The following is a 9,200-nucleotide window of genomic DNA, read 5'->3' on the forward strand; positions in this document are numbered from 1 at the left end:
ATGATATGCATTAATATATATAATATATAATTATACTTATAAAATTAATATATCTTGGCAAAGTGTAAAGATGATAATATTTACATAAAAACAATCCTAATAAAGACAGTATAAATTATAAGCAAAGTATAAATATAAAAAAATATAGATATTTATATAAATACATATTTTATTACATATTAAATAAATATTAAATTATAATCACACATTTAGGGCTGGGAAGATTTTTAAAAATGTTTTTGAAAGAAGTCTCTTCTGTTCACCAAGACTGCATTTATTTGATCAAAAATTTAGAAAAAAAACAACTTTAATATTCTGTAATGTTATTAAAATTCAAAATAACTGTTTTCTATTCGAATATATTGTAAAATGCTATTTATTTCTGTGATCAAAGCTGAATTTTCAGCATCATTACTCCAGTTTTCAGTGTCACATGATCCTTCAGAAATCATTATAATATGCTGATTTGCTGCTCAAGAGACATTTCTGATTATTATCAATGATGAAAACAGTTGTGCTGCTTCATATTTGTGTATAAACAGTGACATTTTTTTATTTTTCAGGCTTTTGGATGAATAGAAAGTTCAAAAGAACAGCATTTATTTGAAATAGAAGTCTTTAACATTATAAATGACTTTACTGTAACTTTCAATCAAGTTAATGTATCCTTGCTGAATAAAAGTATTAATTTCTTATTAGATTTGTATATTTTCTTAAGAAAATGCTTGGCAAAACTCTCCACCATGCTGCTAAAATGATACAGCCGGTTGGTGTGTTGTAGCTGTGGGTGATTACTATGCATTTTCACCCTGCCTCATACGTAAAGTTTCTTGTGTGAAAAAGCAAAAAAAAGAAGCATAATATAGATGAACCTTCCTAGTTAATGCTAAAACTAACGTCTCGTGTTCAGGTACAAGAAAACATCTCAAACGACTCCCATGAAGACAATCACCGTCCTGTCACATTAACCCGGCCGGCAATGCATTATGGGAAATGATGGTTTCAGAGTGACTTCGGCAGATCGTGTTTTTCCAGTAAACATCTCAAGAATGACTCGGCTGTCAATAGCAGGCGTCGTTTCGGCCGACAGACGGTAAACAATCCATTTCATCATTTAAAGCAGGCGCATGGCAGCCTGACAGCTCCTCGATGTCTAATCTCTGCTAATAGCCCTGCCGCAAAACATAGATGCATTAAGATGGCATTTCCTCGTGGCTTTGAAACTCCTCCCGCAGACCGCAGCCAGAGCCCGAGCTGTCGGCCCAAACGCACATGATGAAAAAGTTGAAACTGACTGATGTTGGAGCGCCGTGTAATTAGACACAGAAATCCTCGGCGTAATCGAATCAGGGTTTGTTCTGGGGGCTCCTCAAACCCAGTTAGCCAGCTTCATATAGCGGTCCGCCGGTGGAGGCTTCGCTTTTCTTTCAGAAAAGTGCCGGAACTCCGCTCCCTGCAGACTTGATAGGAATCTAATTAGGAGTAATCAATACCAGTCTAACTCTCAAAAAGAGTTCTGCTCGTCTCTTTCAGCCAGATCCAGTCAGCTTGATCTCTAGAGGAACGGCCTCAGAGGACCTGAAAGAACACCGCGAGTACGTTTGCCTCCATTACAGCCCGGGACTATCCAGGGGAAGATTAACCGGACGGACGGATCACACCAAAAACCACATTCAAACTGGATTCTGAGTCCACATTTCAACAGTTTCTGAAGGGAACGGTGGTATTTGCTCCGCCACTATGCTGTAGGCCGTTGCCAGGGTGTTGCTAAGGTGTTCTGAGTGATGTGTACTCTGATGCAAGCAAATAAACAAATACATAATTTAAAACTAACCAACAAATCAGTTTTATTTTCTACACTAAATATAATTCTAAAATAGATAATTTTCAAATATTTAAAAATATATATTAAAGACTGTGCTTAGATATTAAGAAACATCAAAGACTGCAATTAAAAGTCAGATATTGCAATATTTAAATTTAAATAAATACAAAAAGTCCTATAATTTTATATTAAAATGTATATGTGTATTAAATTGTAAATATCATTTTAAATTATAAAACATACACAAAATTGTGATCAGATTTTCCAAACACCAAAGCCTGCTAAACAAACAAACAAACAAACAAACAGGCGTTTCCTTTAAGTAAAATATATATTTTAAATATATAATTTTATTTCTATTTCTATTTCTATTTCTATTTCTGTTTACGTTAAATTGAGAACAGGTTTTCCAAGACACAAAAGCCTGCAAAATAAATACTTTTTTTTTTCTTTATGCAAAACATAATTGTAAAAATATATCATTTTAAAACATTAAAAAATATATTAGAAACTGTGTTCAGATTTCACAAAACGCCAGATATGGTAATCAAAAGTCAGAGATCTCAATATGAACTCAAACACTTCTCATCAAATGATCCGAGCTGTTCTCCACATTTCTTTTACAGCTCTAGACTCGTACTGCATGACAACTAGCGAGTCATTTGTGTGATTTATTCTCCTAAGGTCCTAATAAATCACAACTGAGAAGCGTCCTGAGCTACAAAAGAGCAACATCTGAGCAGTAATGCAGCTGCATTGAGAGAAATAAAGGAGCTGCTTTGCTGTGGCTGTACCGTGGTACTGTACATCGCTGATTCAGCAGCGGGAGCCGTGGTGCAGAGATAATCTGCCTCTCGCAGCCATATGCTGTGCATACATCAGTCCATCAGCGCAGATTAATTATGACCATCACAGGCAGAGCGCAGCGCTCATAAATCAGCACAGCCTACAGTAATCCACACCATCACATTCATGCAAAAACATACAAATGCACAGGAATACTTCATTCCAGCACATGCATGTTTCTCCTGTGCTTCTATGTGTATGTTTTATTCATGACTGCATTCAGAGGTGTCTGTAGTCATGGATTAATCCATATTTCACATCCTAATCAACAGAAAAAATAAAGAATCCTATTATATTTTGCATAAAGAAAATGGCCAATATATTTTAGAACTATTAAGATTGTTTGCATTATTACATTAATTTCATGACAATTAAAACCTATGCTCTTGATACTGTAGTAAATACACTGGCGTTCAAAAAGTTTGGGATCAGTAAGATTTTTAATGTTTTTTCATGGAGTCTCTTGTGCTCATCAAGGCTGTATTTATTTAATCAAAAATACAGAAAAAAATAATAATATTGTGAGATATTATTTCAATTTCTAATATTGGTTTTCTGCTTTAATATACTTTAAAATATAATTTATTGTTGTGATCAAAGCTGAATTTTCAGCATCATTACTCGATCCTTCAGAAATCATTCTAATATGCTGATTTATTATCAATGCTGGAAACAGTTGTGCTGCTTCGTGGTTTTTTTTTTTTTTGGAAACTGATACTTTTTTCTAATGAATAAAAAGTTAAAAAGAACAGCATTTGCTTAAAATGTATTTAAAATATTTTCTAACAATATGAGTCTTTACTATCACTTTTTATCAATTTAACACATCCTTGCTGAATAAAAGCATTCATTACTTTCAAAAAAAGAAAGAAAAACATTTACTAACCCTAAACTTTTGAACAGTAGTGTATATTGTAACACAAGATTTCTATTTTGAATAAATGCTGTTTTTTTATTTTATATTCATAAAAGAATCCTGAAAAAAGTATCACAGGTTCCAAAAAACATGAAGCATCACAACTGTTTCCAACACTGATAATAAATCAGCATATTAGAATGATTTCTGAAGGATCATGTGACACTGAAGACTGGAGTAATGATGCTGAAAATTCAGCTTTGATCACAGGAATAAATTATATTTTAAAGTATATTAAAGGGGTCCTATTATGCTTTTTCAAAATATAAAAAATCTTACTGATCCCAAACTTTTGAACGGTAGTGTACATGAAAATTAATCTGTAGATTCTGAATAATAATTAGAATAAATGACATACAGTACATCTAGAGATGTACAATAATGCAATTCTGATCATTTAAAACATTATGGCTGATAACTGGTAAATAGCCAGTATTAAAAATTGTAGTATTTTGTTTAAAATCTTACTATAAATTACAATCAGAACAAAAAAAAATCTACAAGTTAACTTTGTCAAAATAATGAACAAGAGTATGAAAAATCGATAAATATTCAAATATTTATTGAGATGTTACATCTGTATAGTACATCCCTAAGCATAAAAATACCAAGTACTGTACTATACAAATAAATAAATAAAATGTGTCTGTTCTTTATGCAACTAACTTAATTAACTAACAAAAAATTTAGATAAATACTACTACCACTACTGCTTAAAATAAGGCAATAAATAAATAAATAAATCTATGTTATGTAATATTTTCTTAAAAACATTAAAACAATTATAAAAAGTTAAATACTACAATTAATAATAATTTTCTTGGAAAATATAAAGAAGAAGAAGAAGAAGAAGAAGAAGAAGAAGAATTTTTTAGCATTTTCTTTATATAATGTTTTTTTTAAATATATAAATTTAAGGCGCACATTAATGCCATAGGACAGGTCAATCTACAGCACAGGTAACACACACACACACACACACACACACACACACACACACACGTGAGAGGTCAGCAGACACTGAACACATGTAGTTTCCAAATAAGTCTATGAGGATCAGCAAATCTGCTATGAGCCGCTGAGAGCGAACGAACAATGAAACTAAACTTCACTTATTAACATCAGGATGAAATTCCAGGTCAGATCGTCTCCACTAACCTGCATTAAGCTAAAAGATAAAACAGATAAAAGTCTGTTGTTAACATGGCTAAATACAAAATCAATTATTTAAATAATTATACTAATGTAAAGCTTATAGTACATAAACATAATATAATATTGTACTAAAAGCAGACTACGAATGTCACTTTTTTTCTACTCGGGTGGCTGTTCACTTGATGACTTGTTTGTTTTTTTTTAAACTGGTACAAAATCCAATAACGACTGGTTTCCTGATGGTTTAATTGGTCCACAGGGCATTTGATTCTCTGTATGTTTTAATAAAGTGGCCCAGAGGATCTGCTGCTATGAGATGCATTGGGTTTATGACAAAATAACACACTGACACAATTGAGGACATATTCACTTATTAGCAGCTCAACATCACATTCATTCAGAAGAGACTCAATATTAGTGAAACACGCTTATGTTAACACAACAACACTTGACCTCTGACCTCCCCGTCTGACTCCAGCTCGTTCAGGGATTAATTACCAGAAAGTTAAACGTCCCAAACCTTAACGAGGATGAGAATCGCTCCCTCCTGGATTCCTCTGGAAGGATTTTTGGAAGGAAGTGGGAAACAATTTGTGATGCAAGACTGGAGTTACGCTGTCATCAGCTAGTTAACACTGACCTGAGGACTGGAGTCTTGTCCTGACTGTCCCAGAACAGACGGCTCAAAATAAACAACCAAAGGAGTCACAAGTCATCATCCAGAGTCTAGATTCTAGAAATGTTTAATGAGAAATGTTTGAGTTCATACTAAAACTATTAAAAAGACAGTTTTTATACTTTGTTTTAGACAGACAGACAGACAGATAGACATATAGATAGATAGATAGCCTTATTTCGTTAAGCAAAATAGAATTTTACATTTACATTACATTATAATGAGGACAATAGAAGCAATCAAAACTTACAAAAGAGCAACAATATCTAAGTGCAAATGACAAGTCTCGGTTAACCTAACGCAGTACATGTAGCAAGGTATTTTATATATATATATATATATATACACATACAAAGAAAAACAAGTAGATAGAAGAGAAAAAAATAAAAAACTAGTGTTTTTTTTTAAATAGATAAATTAGAATTAAAATAGAATAGAATAGAAAGTGCTAGAGTTAGAGAGTCAAATAAAGATGGAAGAGATGTGTTTTTAGCCGATTCTTGAAGATGGACTGAGTTGAGCAGGTCATTCCACCAGGAGGGAACAGTTAATGAAAAAGTCAGTGAAAGTGATTTTGTGCCTCTTTAAGATGGCACAATAAAGCGACTTTCACTTGCAGAACGCAAGCTTCTAGAGGGCACATAACTCTGAAGTAATGAATTTTTGGTAAATGGGTGCAGAGCCAGTGGTGGTTTTGTAGGCAAACATTAATGCCTTGAATTTTATGCGAGCAGCTACTGGTAGCCAGTGCAAATTGATGAACAGAGGTGTGAGAGACAGAGAGCAGCTGATGGTTACTGACAGACTGTGAAATCAAATCCGTGTCGCTCCTTTAACACTGATACACGCCGCATGCTAACATCCACGCTAACAGACAGACTGAGGTGTTTTGTGTTCGGGTCAGTGTTTCACACAGATCTTTGAGTTTTCTCTGTGATCAGACATAATTCACTCTAAAACAACCTCTATACAAACAGACAGAGTCACAACTATCAGCAAATAAACATATGACAATCCTATTTAAATATATTTATGACTCTTCAATTAGCGATGTTGCTGCTGGTTTCCCACACCAATATGTAAATCATTGACTGGCATAATTATTTCTCCAGAGCTGAAATTATATTGATTAGAAAACATATTAATATTAATTTATTAACATTTTTAAATATTCTAGTATATTATGAGTATTAATAATTAAAAACCATATCCAAGTATTAAAATTCCTTTAGTAATACTAACTTAACCATAGACCATATTTTAATATGATTTATTTTAAATATTAATGTATTAATAGTATCATTTATTAATATAATTGAGCAAATATTAGCTTAACCATAAACCATATAAATTAATTAATATTTAGCAATTTAATTATAAACCATAGTAGTTTATTAATAATCATTATTTGGCATAAAAAATTAAATAAAACAACCAATGACAAGAATACAACAAAAATATAGATGAAGTAAATAATACTTAAAAGTGTAAAAAAAAAAAAAAGTTCCAGGTATATATTTGAAAACAAAAAAAAAGCAGATGAAAAATTAGTATTTATTAGTTTATCAATATTAATTATTTGACATTAATTTAACAAATTCTAATTATAAATCTTGTTGATGTATTATTATTATTTTTTTATAATATTAACTTAACCATACAATATAATAATTTATTAATATTAGTTTTTAAATAAAATTGTGGTTAGTTCATAATTTAATTATATATTAATTCAAATTAATGTAACATTACGCCATAATGTATTATTATTATTATTATTATTATTATTATTGGACATATTTAATATACATTAATTTTATTTTAAATCATATTTATGTATAAAATAATTTAGTAATATTAACTTAAAATGAACCATATTAATTTTAATTATAATCCACATTAGTTTATTAACATTAATTTATCAATATCAGCTTATTTTAAATATTTTATTATTATTACCCATATACCATATTTGTTTATTAATTTGAACATATTAATATTAATTTAACAATACACCATATTATTTTATTTCTAAACCATATTTGCATTTACATTTACATTTGATTATTGTACTTTTACTTGATTATTGTAACTATTTATTTGGGGATCAGTCAATCTTTCTTAAACCGCCTTCAGATGGTTCGAAATGCGGCTGCCAGAGTCCTGACGGGAGCATATTACCCCTGTCCTTTAGGCTTTACATTGGTTACCTGTGCGCTACAGGATTTATTTAAAAGTGCTCTTATTGGTTTTTAAGTCTTTAAATGGTTTAGCCCCCTCATACCTCTCTGATCTGTTGATAGACCACCAGCCTGCAGGAGCTCTTAGGTCTGCCAATTTAAGGCTCTTAGTGGTTCCTAGAAACAGACTCAAGTCCAGGGGTGATCGAGCATTCGTCGTAGTCTACCTACGGAAATCAGAAACGCTCCTACACTATCCATTTTTAAATCTAGGTTAAAATCATTTTTATTTGATCTGGCTTATTATTCATGATTTGTATTTGTTTTGCCTTATGTCTTATAGTTTTATTTGTAACCTTGTCTCAATTCTGTTAAAGGGGTCATATGATGTTTTTTTAAAGATCATTAGTTTGTGTATTTGGTGTAACAGAATATGTTGACATTCTTTTAATGTTCAAAAAACATTATTTTTCAAATACTGTACATTATTGTAGGTCCTCTATGCCCCGCCTCTCTCAAACGCTTAATTTTCTACAAAGTCCCTCCTTCCGACAAGCGCAGTCTGCTCTGATTGGCCAGCTGACCCAGTGCATTGTGATTGGCCGAACACCGCAAGCACTCGTCGGAAATGTAACGCCTTTATCAACAAATGAATTGAAATTTGCATTTAATCATTTAATCTCGACCAATGAGAGAGCAACAGTATACAAGTGCTGTGACAAGTCTCAGTTAGTCTAGCACAGTACACAAAGCAAGTTTTTTTTATAAAATTAGACCAAAACGAATAGAATAGAATAGAATAGAATAGAATAGGTAAGTGCTAGTATTAATTGTTCAGGTGCTGGCGAAATAGATGTGTCTTTAGATGTTTTTGAAAATGGCTAAAGACTCAGCTGCTCGAATTCAGATAGGCAGGTCGTTCCACTAGCTGGGAACAGTCCAAATTTGCTTATTAATATTGAAATATTAATATTAATTTAAATACAAACATAATTTTTAATATGATTCATTTCAGACTAATTGACACTCAAACAGTCGCTATACAAACAGAGTCACAACTATCAGCAAATGAACACATACATTTACATATAAATGACTGTTCAATACTCAAGTCATACGCAGACACTCAAATCGCTGCCGTCTGAGCAGAAATCTGATTCATTTACGTCATCAGATCCCACCATTTCTATGGATTTCAGACGACGCAAGAGCTTTGACCTTTAACCTCTGCGTCAGATTGAGAGGCTCAAAGACCAGCAGACTGTGTCTAGTAACCAGTTTTATTGACAGAGAAACTAACTCGTTTTCTATTCATTATAGTAATGGCCTGTGGATTCCCTCATTAAACACTTCCTTTTGTGAAATAGATGAAGACAGATGAAGCCGAGCGCTGACAGTTTGAGCCGGAAATTCATGCGTAACAGGAGTCATGTAATCATTATTACTTTGAAAGTAACAAGTAAAGTAGGGCTGGACAATAATTCAATATCAATATGTATCGCGATATAATTTTTTTCAATAACGGTGATATGATTTTTAAACACATTTCCGATATTTCGATATACATTACCAGTGTTTCCCATACATTGATTTATTTGTTCC

The 9,200-nt window shown here is 32.0% G+C and overlaps 1 protein-coding gene across 1 annotated transcript in view; it reads right to left on the minus strand.

Annotated features, from left to right (window-relative positions):
- Nucleotides 1-9,200, minus strand: part of LOC107719784 (RNA binding protein fox-1 homolog 3-like) — a 202,955-nt gene that overhangs the window by 130,316 nt on the left and 63,439 nt on the right. The window lies entirely within an intron of this gene.

This window comes from Sinocyclocheilus rhinocerous, unplaced genomic scaffold, assembly GCF_001515625.1.
Source record: "Sinocyclocheilus rhinocerous isolate Xijiao unplaced genomic scaffold, SAMN03320098_v1.1 scaffold301, whole genome shotgun sequence".
Lineage (NCBI taxonomy): Eukaryota > Metazoa > Chordata > Actinopteri > Cypriniformes > Cyprinidae > Sinocyclocheilus > Sinocyclocheilus rhinocerous.